Genomic DNA, 14,538 nt, shown 5'->3' on the forward strand with positions numbered 1-14,538 from the left:
AAAAAATATGGGGAAAATGATTGGGAATATTTAAGTTGAAAACACTTGTTGTAGGTTGGGTTGCTTTACTTGCTTACGAGTTCATTATCACAAACACAACAAAAATTTTCAATAACATATCGTCTTTAGGATACAAAATATATAAATATAAAAATAAAGTGTAGACTACAAAACAAATTCCAAATGAAAATGCACTTTTATCTACTCTGAAATCATCTCTATTATTATTACTTTATTACAAAGATTGCAAAAAGTGGCAATCAAATCCAGTTAGGCAATCAAATCCAGTTTAAAAAATTTGAAAACACTAGCAGACCAAATATGATTTTTTTTTCTTTTTTCTATACATGTATAAGTATACATATTTATTCATATATACGTCTATTTACGCTTTAAAAATAGTTATAAATTTTTTTTTATTAACATTGCATAATACTCATTTTTTTATGTTATGTAAAATATTTACTTTTTTTTTTAAATTGTACTTACACAAAGCTGAAACAAAGATTGCATTGTCAGCAAAAGCAGGCATTCTAGGAGTAGATTTTATAATCAATATATCATCGATATATATCCAATCAATATACCGGTATTTCGTAAAAATGAAAGCATTATACTGATAACGGGATCTGAAACTATTTCCTGTGAAGAACAGCATGATGAAACACCTATTCGGATTTCTGTTAATGACTTTGATGTACCATATAAAGACTGTCTTTGCTGGTTTAGAGGTCTTCAACTATAAAGTTGTATCGAATCTGAGAGATAAACTTCCAACGGACCTAGCAGTATTTTACATGAGAAATACCTCACCAGTTCGATGCGTCCAAAGATGTGCTTTAAATAAGAACTGTCTGTCAGTTTCTCTCACGAGTAATTCTATTTGTCAGGGATACTCAAAAGTGTATGGAATAAATTCCTCTTCTTTGATCACTCACACAGGAACAAGATTATATGCTTGGAGAATAACAGGTATTGCTCTTCCATGATAATGAAAAATGCAATAAAACGTCAACTAAAATGATTTTTGTAATGTAAAACATTCAGCAGAATTAATTCTTTCCAATTAACAAAGGAATATCTTGATTATGTTTATCTAATCTTTAATAACAAGAATGATTATGCATGTATTATCATCTTAGAATACCTATTCTTAATTTTTTAAGCTAATCTAATGAAAAGCTTACTCACGTAGATATGTTTCTTGGAAGAACACTAATTGAAAATGAATTCTTCAATAAACATGGTAATTGCAGTATAAACTGAAAATTTTACAGTATCCTTGGCAATTAAAAAATAGTCCTAGGCAGGCTTGGGGTAATGCTAAATGTAATGGTAATGCATTGCAATGCATTACATTTTTTCAAACTAATGCTAGTAATGTGTAATGCCACAAAATTAGCATTACAAGTAATGGGAATGTAATTCATTACTTTCCAAAATCTAGTGTAATGCTAGCATTACATGGCATTACTTGGCATTACTATGCTTATTTATGCATGTTCAGTGTTCACTTTAAAAAATGTGATGAATAAATGAATAGTTGAAATAGGATTTGATTAGATTTACTTTTAAAGAAGAAAGAAATAATTCTTGAGATAAAAATGTTTTAATTGTATTATTAAAAAATATTTTTCAAAATTTATTTTTGAAAATATTGTTAATATAACTAGATATAACAGCACAGTTTCATAACATTTTTAAGATGTTGTTATTAGGAGTTTTTAATCATTTAAACAATTTACTCCAATTAGTTTGCACTTCAATAAGAAATGTGTCAACAACACACTATGCCCCAAGGATTCTAAGTATCAAAACAATCTATTGTTATAAGAAGTGCCAAACACCCCAATCCCCTTCCCTTCACTATGTCTCAATAGAATAGGAGACAGACATGCACCTTTAAAAGCAAAATGAATGCAATCCATCCATGATGAAAATCAATATCACTTCCAATATTATATATTAACCTATTTGAAAAAAAATTACTTATTCTCTCTCTCTCTCTCTCTCTCTCTTTCTTTTTTTCTTTTATATTAAGTACACCGTACATTAGTTTGGACTGATAGAAAATACAAGTTTTTCTATTACTACACTTAATATATCCTAAGATAAAGATCGTCAAACAGTATTTTTCGGTCCAAGCTTCGACTGCTCCTGTAAAATATTTATTTAGTATAGCTGGGAAGATTTTCAAACTAACAGGATGAACCCTTTGAAACTTCGATCATAAAGTGCAACAGCAATCTATTGTCTTGAGTTTTCCTCAGTAGAAAGAAATACGATTTCAATATATTAAGAAATATAACTGGGAAAAATCATGTTTATAAATTTATACACTTAAGTGTCCAAAATTATAAAGATTTGTGTAATCTGGGGAAATATCTCTATTCAGCTTTTAATAACCGCAACATTATTCCATAAATTGTTTTTTGTTATGCATGTAATTCTGTCTCTATTTCGTATCTGACATTGTATCATGGCAAATGTCTATAAATATATAAATGTCTATATATATTTAATTTATTTAATGTTCATAATGCCACAATATCATTATATATTGAGCAAATAAAGAATGACTCTTGTATACATGTAGTCATTGAAGTTGAACCTGATACTGAGCATTAACCTGTAGATATGTTATAGAGTGTCTTATATTTGAAACATTTGCAAAAACTCTTTCTTAGCTTTACTTTTTTTTTAAAAAAAGTAATGGTAATGGTAATGCATTACTTTACTCGTGTAATGGTAATGTAATGCATTACTTCAAGAAAATCAAGTAATGGTAATGGTAAAAGCCTGGTCCTAGGTCATGATATGACCGTATTTAACATCGAGCAATATCATGTATATCCATTTCAAGTTATACACACACCACGTCCATTCACTGTGGAATAAAGCATATACAGTACCTTACTACAGTTTTTATTTTATACATTAACATGCTCAGAGTGAAATATTTTATTGTCCTCTCTGTCTCTTCAGATTTATCTTGGTTATTTTAATGACCAATATTTTCTGTAACGAAGAAATTATGCATTATGAAAATTTTAAAGCCGAGCTAAAGGTATAAGAAACCAGATAAAACAAAAAGCGGAAATGCCCCCAGAGGTTGAACTATAAATATTACTATATAGTTATTGAATTAATCAAAATTTAATTAGCATAAAAGTTGTTTGTGTCGCCCTCTATGACACCATTAAATCTTGGGTTATAATTATGAAGTTCGATTTATTGTTTAAATTGCAAAACTCGCATACCTCTAATCTCTAAAAGCCATTTCAACAATTTTTCTCTTTTTTCTAAGTACAAACATTTTTTAGCTCACCTGAGCCAAAGGCTCAAGTGAGCTTTTCTGATCACAATTTGTCCGTTGTCTGTCGTCGTTGTCGTTGTCGTTGTCGTTGTCGTCGTCGTCGTTGTAAACTTTTCACATTTTCATCTTCTTCTCAAGAACCACTGGGCAGATTTCAACCAAATTTAGCACAAAGCACCACTAGGTGAAGGGGATTCAAGTTTGTTCAAATGAAGGGCCACACCCTTTTTAAAGGGGAGATAATTGAGAATTTTTGAAAATTGAATTAAAAATCTTCTTCTCAAAAACTTTTAGGCCGGTAAAGCTTAAACTTGTGTGGAGGCATCATCAGGTAGTGTAAATTCAAGTTTGTTCAAATCATGGTCCCCGGGGGTAGGGTGGGGCCACAATTGGGGGATCAAGTTTTACATAGGAATATATAGAGAAAATCTTTAAAAATCTTCTTCTCAAAAACTATTTGGCCAGAAAAGCTCAAATTAAAATGGAAGCATCCTCAGGAAGTGTAGATTCAAGTTTGTTCGAATCATGGTCCCCGGGGGTAGGGTGGGGCCACAATTGGGGGATAAAGTTTTACATAGGAATATATAGAGAAAATCTTTTAAAAAATTTCTTTTAAAAACTATTAGGCCCGAAAAGCTCAAATTTGAGTGGAAGCATCCTCATGTAATGTAGATTCAAGTTTGTTCAAATCATGGTCCCCGGGGGTAGGGTGGGGCCACAATTGGGGGATCAAGTTTTACATAGGAATATATAGATAAAAATCTTTAAAAATTTTCTTCTCAAAAACTATTTGGCCAGAAAAGCTCAACTTTGAGTAGAGGCACCATCAGGTAGTGTAGTTTGTTCAAATCATGGTCCCCGGGGGTAGGGTGGGGCCACAATTGGGGGATCAAGTTTTACATAGGAATATATAGAGAAAATCTTTTAAAAAATTTCTTTTAAAAACTATTAGGCCAGAAAAGCTCAAATTAAAATGGAAGCATCATCAGGAAGTGTTGATTCAAATTTGTTCAAATCATGGTCCCCGGGGGTAGGGTGGGGCCACAATTGGGGGATCAAGTTCTACATAGGAATATATAGAGAAAATCTTTTAAAAAAATTTCTTTTAAAAACTATTAGGCCAGAAAAGCTCAAATTAAAATGGAAGCATCCCCAGGAAGTGTTGATTCAAATTTGTTCAAATCATGGTCCCCGGGGGTAGGGTGGGGCCACAATTTGGGGATCAAGTTTTACATAGGAATATATAGAGAAAATCTTTAAAAATTTTCTTCTCAAAAACTATTAGGCCAGGAAAGCTCAACTTTGAGTGGAGGCATCATCAGGTAGTGTGGATTGAAGTTTGTTCAACTCATGGTCCCCAGGGGTAGGGTGGGGCCACAATTGGGGGATCAAGTTTTACATAGGAATATATAGAGAAAATCTTTAAAAATCTTCTTGTCAAAAACTATTTGGCCAGAAAAGCTCAAATTAAAATGGAAGCATCCTCATGTAGTGTATATTCAAGTTTGGTTAAATCATGGTCCTCAGGGGTAGGGTAGGGCCACAATTGGGGGATCAAGTTTTACATAGGAATATATAGAGAAAATCTTTGAAAATCTTCTTCTCAAAAACTGTTTAGCCAGAAAAGCTCAAATTAAAATGGAAGCATCCTCAGGAAGTGTAGTTTCATGTTTGTTCAAATCATGGTCCCCGGGGGTAGGGTGGGGCCACAATTAGGGGTCAAGTTTTACATAGGAATATATAGAGAAAATCTTTTAAAAAATTTCTTTTAAAAACTATTTGGCCAGAAAAGCTCAAATTAAAATGGAACCATCATCAGGAAGTGTTGATTCAAGTTTGTTCAAATCATGGTTCCCGGGGTTAGGGTGGGGCCACAATTGGGGGTTCAAGTTTTACATAGGAATATATAGAGAAAATCTTCAAAAATTGTCTTCTCAAAAACTATTAGACCAGGAGAGCTCAACTTTGAGCGGAGGCATCATCAGGTAAGGTAGATTCAAGTTTGTTCAAATCATGGTCCCCGGGGGTAGGGTGGGGCCACAATTGGGGGATCAAGTTTTACATAGGAATATAGAGAGAAAATCTTTTAAAATTTTCTTCTCAAAAACTATTAGGCCAGAAAAGCTCAAATTAAAATGGAAGCATCCTCAGGAAGTGTTGATTCAAGTTTGTTCAAATCATGGTCCCCGGGGGTAGGGTGAGGCCACAATTGGGGGATCAAGTTTTACAATCCTTAAAAATATTCTGGGAAAGTTTTCGGTCCAAAACTCAGTACTTAGTGTGAAAGCACAGGTTATGAGATTAAAGGTAGATTTAAGTTTGATGAAACCATGATTCCCTAGAGAATAGTGGGGCCACGAAGATAGGAGGGGGGGGGGGGGGTTATAGGAATGGAGAAAAATCTTTTTACAGGTACAACAACAAAAGGGGCTTTACTAAAAAATAAGAGATGGATAAAAATTGGCAGATTTTCAATTTTTTTTAGCAAGATCTACTGTACTCAGTTGTCAAGATATTTTGATACTGTAATGCTAATTTGATCAGAATTAAGGCAATTGTTGCTCAGGTGAGCGATGTGGCCCCTGGGCCTCTTGTTTTAAATCAATTGCTGCTTTCATCTCTTCAATAATAAAAAAAATTGAAGCTCTTAATTTTTGGTCGCTAGTTGAATTGGTTTTTTTTATCAAAGTTTCAGAAAATAACAAATAAAACGCAGTCCGCGAATAGCCGCCTCGTCTCAATGGATAAACATTTAGCGTCAGTGCTATTAATTCTATTCCGAATACAAAGGGTAAAAAATATCGCACGAACACGTCAACTGTTATCAACGTGAAATCAAATCACTTCACCGTATGGCTACTGGTTTGGGTCCAAAAAAACATTACACTTGCAATTAAAACAGGCTTTCTAATCAGCTTTATCAGACACTTTATGTCGGATCCTTTAGAGTTAAGTCACAGTTCTGGAAAATTTGATAGAATATCGGATTGTCGAAGACAAAAGCAGAAATCGCCTGCAAAATACGCTGGTCGATTATATTAACTCTTGACACAAAACAACGTATATTTTAAAATGAGCTAAACATTATTGTAAATTATTTTAAAAACTCTGCCTTTAGAAGATTTAAGGCAATATAAGTATAAGATGATATACCCACTGACTGAAAAACAAAATTATAGATACGCATATATTGACCCAATATGAAGTACAGCATTAAATTGATTTACCTTTGACAATGGAAAAATAACAACTCTCTAAATCAAGCAAAGAAACATATTAATTTTGGCCTAGATAGTTATCAAACATTTCCCAAAATCATTACACTATTCTTTCTTTTTTTGTACATTTTGAAATTACCTCTTTAATATCCTAAGGTAATACTCAAGTATAATTATCTCTATATGTGTACAAATAATTTCCACAATTTGGTTTTAGCTAAATATTTTCTAATTGTTTTTGTCATCAGATCTAACTCTTTCATATCTCTCTGTACTCTGCGAACCCTTGATTGGAAAATATTTCTGACTAATTACAATATGAGGAAACAAATTACTGACTTTCACTCTTGTAACCCTTGACCTATAACATTAAGTATACTGTTAAAAGACGAACGATTTCGATTTATTTCCTTAACCAGTTTAATTAATTAAGATTATTTTGTATTATATGATAACGTTTGAAATCATATTTTCAAATTTAAAACAATTCTTTTTGTTTCAAATATTGAGGTAAAAAGAAACACGACAAGGTCATTATCGATTTCCTGAACTTTGTGTGGTGAATAATCTTAATTCTTTCTCCAAAGTGTCAGGGAACAATATTTGTTTTGGGAGGGGGTAATTTTCCTAACAGTGACTTTACACTGTAGTCATTAATGACTAGGTCCTTCCTTTAAACTCGCATATGTACTGAACATGACAGTTGTTAGCAATTGATGAATTATGGCAAAAATGAAGAAGATAAATATTTACAATACATTCTTGGATATTGATGTGATTTTAAATATAGTACTTGTTCAAATTTGGGTTGTACTTAAAGACCGTCAAAATAGACGTACCATGCGGATTATATTTGATCTTTGAATTATCTTTATATTTTCAAGCAATGAAAACAAATACATGTAGTTATAAATTAACATTGGTCTTATTTATTTAAGACCAATGGTCGCAAATGAGTATGTACAGAGAACAAACACAATTCATTGAAAACCAATGGCTGAATAAAATCAAGCTTTTACTCGGTTATATTCTATTCAAACCTTGAAGATTATTAATGACACAAAATATACGTAATCTTTATAAGAGGCCATATATACTTTTAATAGTCAGATGTTGACAATAACTTTAAATCAAGCCCGAGATAATTACAAAACAGGTAAACCAATTCGTTCATCAAAGAGCACGGATACTCGAGTATAGTCCACTAATGAATTTTCCATAGGCGGTAATGTTAACGTTAGGGTTCATAGCTCCGGTGTAACGAAGAATATTGACCCGGGTTGAAAATTGACCCAGGGGTCATTTTTCAACGTTGAATATTGACCCGGGGGGTCATTTTTCAACGTTGAAAATTGAGACCAAAGTCGTGAAATTTGTACTCGGGGTCATTTTTCAACGGTATGAGAAAGATTTTTCTAAACTCTGATGACCTCGACCCGTTGAAAATTGATCCTGTTGAGAATTGACCCAAACCTCAGATATTTGATCTGAACTGGAACTTACTCTACACGGTTTAAATGTACAATCATGCACATATTTGAAAGTTTCAGTTTTAAAATGAACATACTGTCCGATACATATGCAGACGTGGCTAATTTCTTTTAGGCTGTTATGTCCAATTAATCATTTAGTTTTTAGATTGAAAATATGATATCCATTTATTATTACAATACTATGTATAAAAGCTAAGAAGATGACCGTTTGCTTCGGAATGGAGCAGGCGAGTAGGGCTAGAATACTTTTTGACATAGATGACATGGTTTTCGTTCCCTCATGTGACAGAATTTAAAGTTTAAACTTGTCACAATCTCTGATAAATATATCTAACAAACATATTGCCCGTTATCGTCACTTTTAAGGCAATTCAACAGAGCTCTATACGACAGGCACCTGACGTTGTATATTTTTCTAATAATTGAAAATATATAACCTCTATACTGCTTTATTGGGTAACGGGTATATATATTTATATCAAGACAAAAGGATATAATGTCAGATACCTATGCTTAATTTGAAGAAGTCAGAATATTTCACTGACAAAATAATAAATGATTGGTTGTCATATTTTTATCCTTTTTCATATATACTGGGGTTTTTTTATACGTATATATACAGCATATACATATTTACAAATGTTTTTAATTTTTTACGACTTAAAAATAATTTTTCATAAACTTGTCTGATTAACTTTATTGAAGCACCATCCAATTTTCTGCAAATACAGTCATGGTTCTTCTTAAAAATGCAATTTATTTCTATTATTTTGAGTTTTCAATTCTATTATTTACCTGTAAATTAGAAACACAGGCAACTGACGTAATATATTTTCTCAAAATTAAAAACATATACCCTCTACAGCAAAAATGTTATCAATTTAAAAAAAAGTAGGTTTGCATCTAAATATACAGTCGGAGGATTGTTGATCTAATTATATTAATGGTATATACATGAAAAGGTATGCAAAAAGTATACAACTGATAGATATGTTGTTTGGAGCTGCCAGCAGCTGTATCAAGGAAAAATCCGAATTGCTTAAACATGTACAAATTGAAGCAACCAGGACAGTGACAGGAATCAGAGTTACATGTAATTCTTCTAAAATAATTTTAAATAGTGAGCTTAATTTGGAAACCTTGCAATCTCGAAGGGATAACCATAAACTAATTATATTCTACAAGAATATTAATGGTTTAGCACCACAAGATATGTTAGATTGAATTCAATCATATTTTCTTACTGAAGATGCATATAATCATAGATCGAATTAGCTTTTTTACTATCTACCACTATATACTTATTACAATAGCTTTGCTCCGTCTACATGTAAATTATGGAATAATCTTCATGCAGAAAAAAAAATTTCATCAACTTTATCTTTCTTTTAAGTCAAAACTTAAAAAACAAAATATACCTAGAGCTTACAAACCTTTCAGTTAAGACAATAGGAAATATTATTTTACGTCAATTACGGAATAAAACTAGTAAAACTTACTTATTTAAGGATTTTTTTCTGATGTGAGTCGATGTTTATACTGTGGGTCTGAATCTGAAGGAAATGTGATTTTTCCCCTGGATATCCAAGATACACTCAACAAAGAGACGAACTTTTTAAACAACTTATTGACATCAGTGTACCATTTTATATGAACTATATACTTTATGGTAGGTCTGATTTTTCATATAGATAAAATTGTAAAATTGTTTCCCATGTTTATACTTATATAAGATCTCCAAAGCGTTTTTGATTCTCTTAAGGTACACTGTTTAAACCTATTTAAGTATTATACCTGTATATTAACTTAATATACAGTTCCCTTTTATTTACTGTTCTTTTTAAATGGGCTGGATCATGAAAATCTCATTCTTATGTTTGTATCTCTGCAGGTATAAATGAAGGTGATATGTTTGTTAATATAGGTGTGAGTGAACATGTCTACCAACAATATGTCATACAATCATATATGATAAATATTCAGATAATTATTTAATATTCAAGAACCGCATGTCTTATATACACATAATATACACATTTAACACGTTTAAATTAAATTAATAATGTAGGTGGTTGTGATAGGAAGGTCAATCATCTACTCCAACGCTGCTGTATGATCTTCTACTACTTATTTCTATTCAAAAATGCAATTTACCAATTTATTGACGAAAACAATTACTGTAAGTAAATTTATGATAAATTTCTGTGATCAAAGCAATTTAGAAACTTTAAAGCAAAATTCTATTGTCATCCTGTACAAAAATAAGGTTGCTAACTTGCTACAGATTCCATGAAGCAGAATTGTTAATGCCTAGAAAAATTAGCGATTTGATGATATTTAGTTACATCAAAAGATATTCTAACGGAACAAACAAAACACCAAAAGTCGGCTTTCAAGATATAGTTACTACAGCATTGTTCATGAAAGAGTACAATCATGTTAGCATATCATCATTTTGTAAACTGTTATCGGCTGGATGGGTGTGAATACAAAATTCAGATAGTCACAGTTTTAACAAACTGATTGGGTGCAAACACAAAAATCTCAATATGACATACTGTAATTTTTTTTATTTACACCCACTCAGAAAATTAACAATGAACAATATCAAAGTTTCAATTTACTGGGTGAACGTAAAACCAAAATTAAATAATATGACGTATTGTAATTTTTTAAAATTATTTATATTTGTACACTTCTCCAGCAAACTAAAAAAAAGAGTTTTACTGAATTGAATATTTAAACGTGTAACCTTGTATACTAATATTATTAAAAAAAACATATATTTCTTAGAAAATATATAGATATCAGACACAGCAATTATATGCGAAAAGTTTATTATGAATAAAATAGTTATTACATGTACATATTTAAAGGGATACTATGTAAATTCAAAAAATAATTATTTAAGTCTCATTTTAATCCCCCCCCCCCATGTAAATCTAAAGAATAAATATATAAAAACTGATAATTTTTAATCAAATAAACTCAAGTTATAATATTGATTCGTTAATTTGTGCTTCTTTGCTGTTGAAATTTGAACCGGTTTCATGATCAAAATTCCACGATGCGGGTCAATTTTCAACGGATTAGGGTCTTTATTCAACACCTTTGGTCTCAATATTCAACGTGGAAAAATGACCCCCGGGTCAATTTTCAACCCGGGTCAAAATTCTTCGTTACACCGGCCCTAATTTTCGTTCAGCAACGAGGGACCTCTTGAATGAAAGCTCATTAAATTGTCTCTTTCCAGTTAAAATTTCGTATTGTGAAATCAGATTCCTTTTCCGGTAAAATGCGTCTGTATTGAAAAACTGATAATTCAATTGTGACACTTGCTTTTAAAATTGCAAATCCTCTTTTCTGACATGTGTCAAGCATTTTGATTTAAAATGTCCCAATAAATGTATATACACTCTGCAAGTATAGGGACTATTTTGCTTAAATGCACTACTTTGTTGTTAGAGGGACATACCCACTTATTACCTTCCACATTTATTTCAGAGGAGTCGTCTTGTAACGTATTTGGATATACTTGGAACGCATCTCTATCGCTTTGTTACAAAATTCACACGGGGAGCAACGTTTACCAAACAGCAGTATCACATTGTTCATCGGAACACCCAACAAGTAGACTGTTGCTGGTGGATTCAGAGTCAATCTACAACTTTCTTCTTGACCTTATAGGTATTGAAATATTTAAAACAAAACCGTTTGAGAACTTTAAGCAAAATATTTTATTTGTATAGCCACACTCATGACAGCATGTGTTGCAAAATAACAGTATTTTTATTTTCATATCCACGTAACACAACCTTAAACATTCAGCGTTGTAGCTTGAAGATGTGTTAATTAACACTCTGTGTTAAAGGTACTAGTAATATACTTGTGTAAAACTTTATTAATCTTTCTTCACAAAAACCCGATGAAACGAAAACAACAAAAGATTATAAAATGACAAAAATTAAAAAATGTTTTTGATTCCGAGATATATTGATTTTCGCATTTGCTTCAGGACCGGCGTATTTTAATGGGTCACTAAATACAGTCGGACTGATCAAAGAAATATTCTTTTGGTCTGTAATAGATTCTTACATTAGGAATGATCAATCGTTTTATGGATACACTTTGATCTACCGCCATTTCTTTTTGATTTGTAAATTATACTTTAATAGAGACCCACAACCTTGGAGCTGTCTACCTCCAAGGGACACGCACCCCTGGATCAGCGTACGTTGATGATGAAGGTCGACCAATCCCATTTTTCCGCTGGGATGTGGGAGAACCAGAACCTACAGGGGATTATCTCCGTACAGACGACGTTAGCAGACTGCAGGAAGTCTCTACTGGCTTATATGCTCATAACTATATATGCAGCATATATAACTATTTTTAAGTAGTCAACTGACATTATATCAGTTTTTTCAGAAATAGCAGTGTCTCAGCATTAATAAATATTTGAAACTTTTTGACGTGTCAAAATTTTAACATATCAACTATAAGACTAGTACTAGGTTACACACTGCTTAAAGAAAAAAATGAGAGCAAAGGATGTTTTGCTTGAGTTAGTTTTGTACCGTCCTTAAATTTAATGTGTGAATAATTGAATCTGGTTGCAAATATGTCATGAAATTAATTTTATGACTTGGGATTCATATAAATGGCAAAATATAGCCGATAAATTCAAAGTGTATGCTGCTATGAAAACTTTATATATATATAAGTAGGACTAAAGTAATGTCACTGACAATGAATCAAGAATTTTATTTTACTGCTTCTTTGGGAGGCTCGGGGGATAAACGTTGTCGCCTATATCGATAATCTTAGAATACCAGTTCATCTATTTAACTTAAGAAACAGTCGTGTTATTAGAATATGTATCATTTGTTGCTTGCATGTTTGGAAATAAAATATATATTCATTTCAGGGTGTTACGGGATTTGTGTTTTACTGTAATTATAATCGGAGCGATTATAAAGTCTCCCAAACGAACATGATAAAGATATACATAAAGCACAGAGAAATTCACCTTTTTGGAGCACCACCTCCGCCCCGGCCGGGGTTTGAACTCACGACCTCTGGAATGTATATCTTTATCATTCACTATGGGCAGGTATATGTCAATTTGAGAGTTATTGCAATGTTTGTGCTTATTATATGTAGATATCTATGCAATGTGTATCGTCCCGATCCTCTCAAATTGTCGTTTAACTGCATTCCACCTGTATCTCAAACGACCGTGTAGTGAGCGACCAGCGCGCTAGTTTCCCTTCGTCATTGACAGCAAGATTTTTGTCCTGCCTAGATGGCCCAGTGTTTAGCGCTGTGGCCGCTCACTGCAAGGAGAATGGGTTCCAGAGGTCGTGAGTTCAAGCCCCGACGGGGCGGAGGCGGAGGTCCAAAAAGGTGAATTTTTCTGTGCTTTATATATATATATATATATATATATATATATATATATATATATATATATATATATATATATATATATATATATATCTTGGTGGTGGGGATCTCAACGGATTATAAGATATTAGGGCACTTCCTGTTTCAGAGGGGATGGAACGACCCCACATGGCCATAACATTATTACCATATGAAGCCCCATTACACAAGGAACAAGAATATATATAGTTCAGGGGTAGGGATGTCAATGGATTTTGAGATTGGGTGATTTCCCAAACCTGGGGGCTGGGGATGACCCCAGGTACCATATCTAATGCATCATAAAATATATATTGCCCATAACACGCAATATATGCATCCGAAAACCCCATGTCAACATCTTTAACGGTTTTCAAGTTATAACTAATTACAATACAGTGTATAATTTTTCCCATGGGATTCAATAACCACCCCAAAAGATGGCTGACCAACCCCGTAAAAAATTTAAGACAGGGTGCACAATTAAATATACAGGCGTATTATATCCTCGAGTTTTGTACAATTCTGTTCAGTCATCTCAGAGAAACGCGATGGATAAGTTCAGAGGCGAGAAAAAAGGAAAAGAAGTAAACCGTACAAACCAAATAAGTTTCTAAACATCGTTTAGGAGATTAAGAAGTTTATAGAAAAATTTGCAGTTCTTGATAAATATTGACGAGGTATATGTACTATCAATAATTTGATAATAAAAAAAAGGCGATTTTCATATGCATATTCATACACGATTAACGTTTGAGGTTGATTTTTGCATGTGCGCGGGAAAAGGATTTCTGAATAGCAGCATGCAGAACGAGGTAATACGACATGTTGTTTACAGTTGTTTAAATTCATATAAACAGATCTGTGTGCTGTTAACAGAAAAAAATATCTGATATTGTCATCTGCATTTCACGAGGATTGTTGCGCATCGGTGTCGGTGACAATCAGTGAGAGCTCTTATGCAAATGACAGCTATTTATATACATTTTACAAAATATATAATTACATGAACGTGTATAGAATAAAAAATCAAACTTTTCCCTCAATGGACCTCTCGACTCAAAGATATTCAATTCACAATAAACAA

General features: G+C 32.4%; 1 long non-coding RNA gene across 1 annotated transcript; it reads left to right on the forward strand.

Moving 5' to 3' along the window:
* Positions 1-539: 539 nt before the first annotated feature.
* Positions 540-12,951, forward strand: LOC136275743 (uncharacterized). The gene is made up of 3 exons (XR_010714241.1): positions 540-972; positions 11,532-11,714; positions 12,203-12,951. It is a non-coding gene; the product is annotated as an uncharacterized lncRNA (long non-coding RNA).
* The last annotated feature ends 1,587 nt before the right edge of the window (positions 12,952-14,538 follow it).

Source organism: Magallana gigas, chromosome 5, assembly GCF_963853765.1.
Source record: "Magallana gigas chromosome 5, xbMagGiga1.1, whole genome shotgun sequence".
In the NCBI taxonomy this organism is placed as follows: Eukaryota; Metazoa; Mollusca; class Bivalvia; order Ostreida; family Ostreidae; genus Magallana; species Magallana gigas.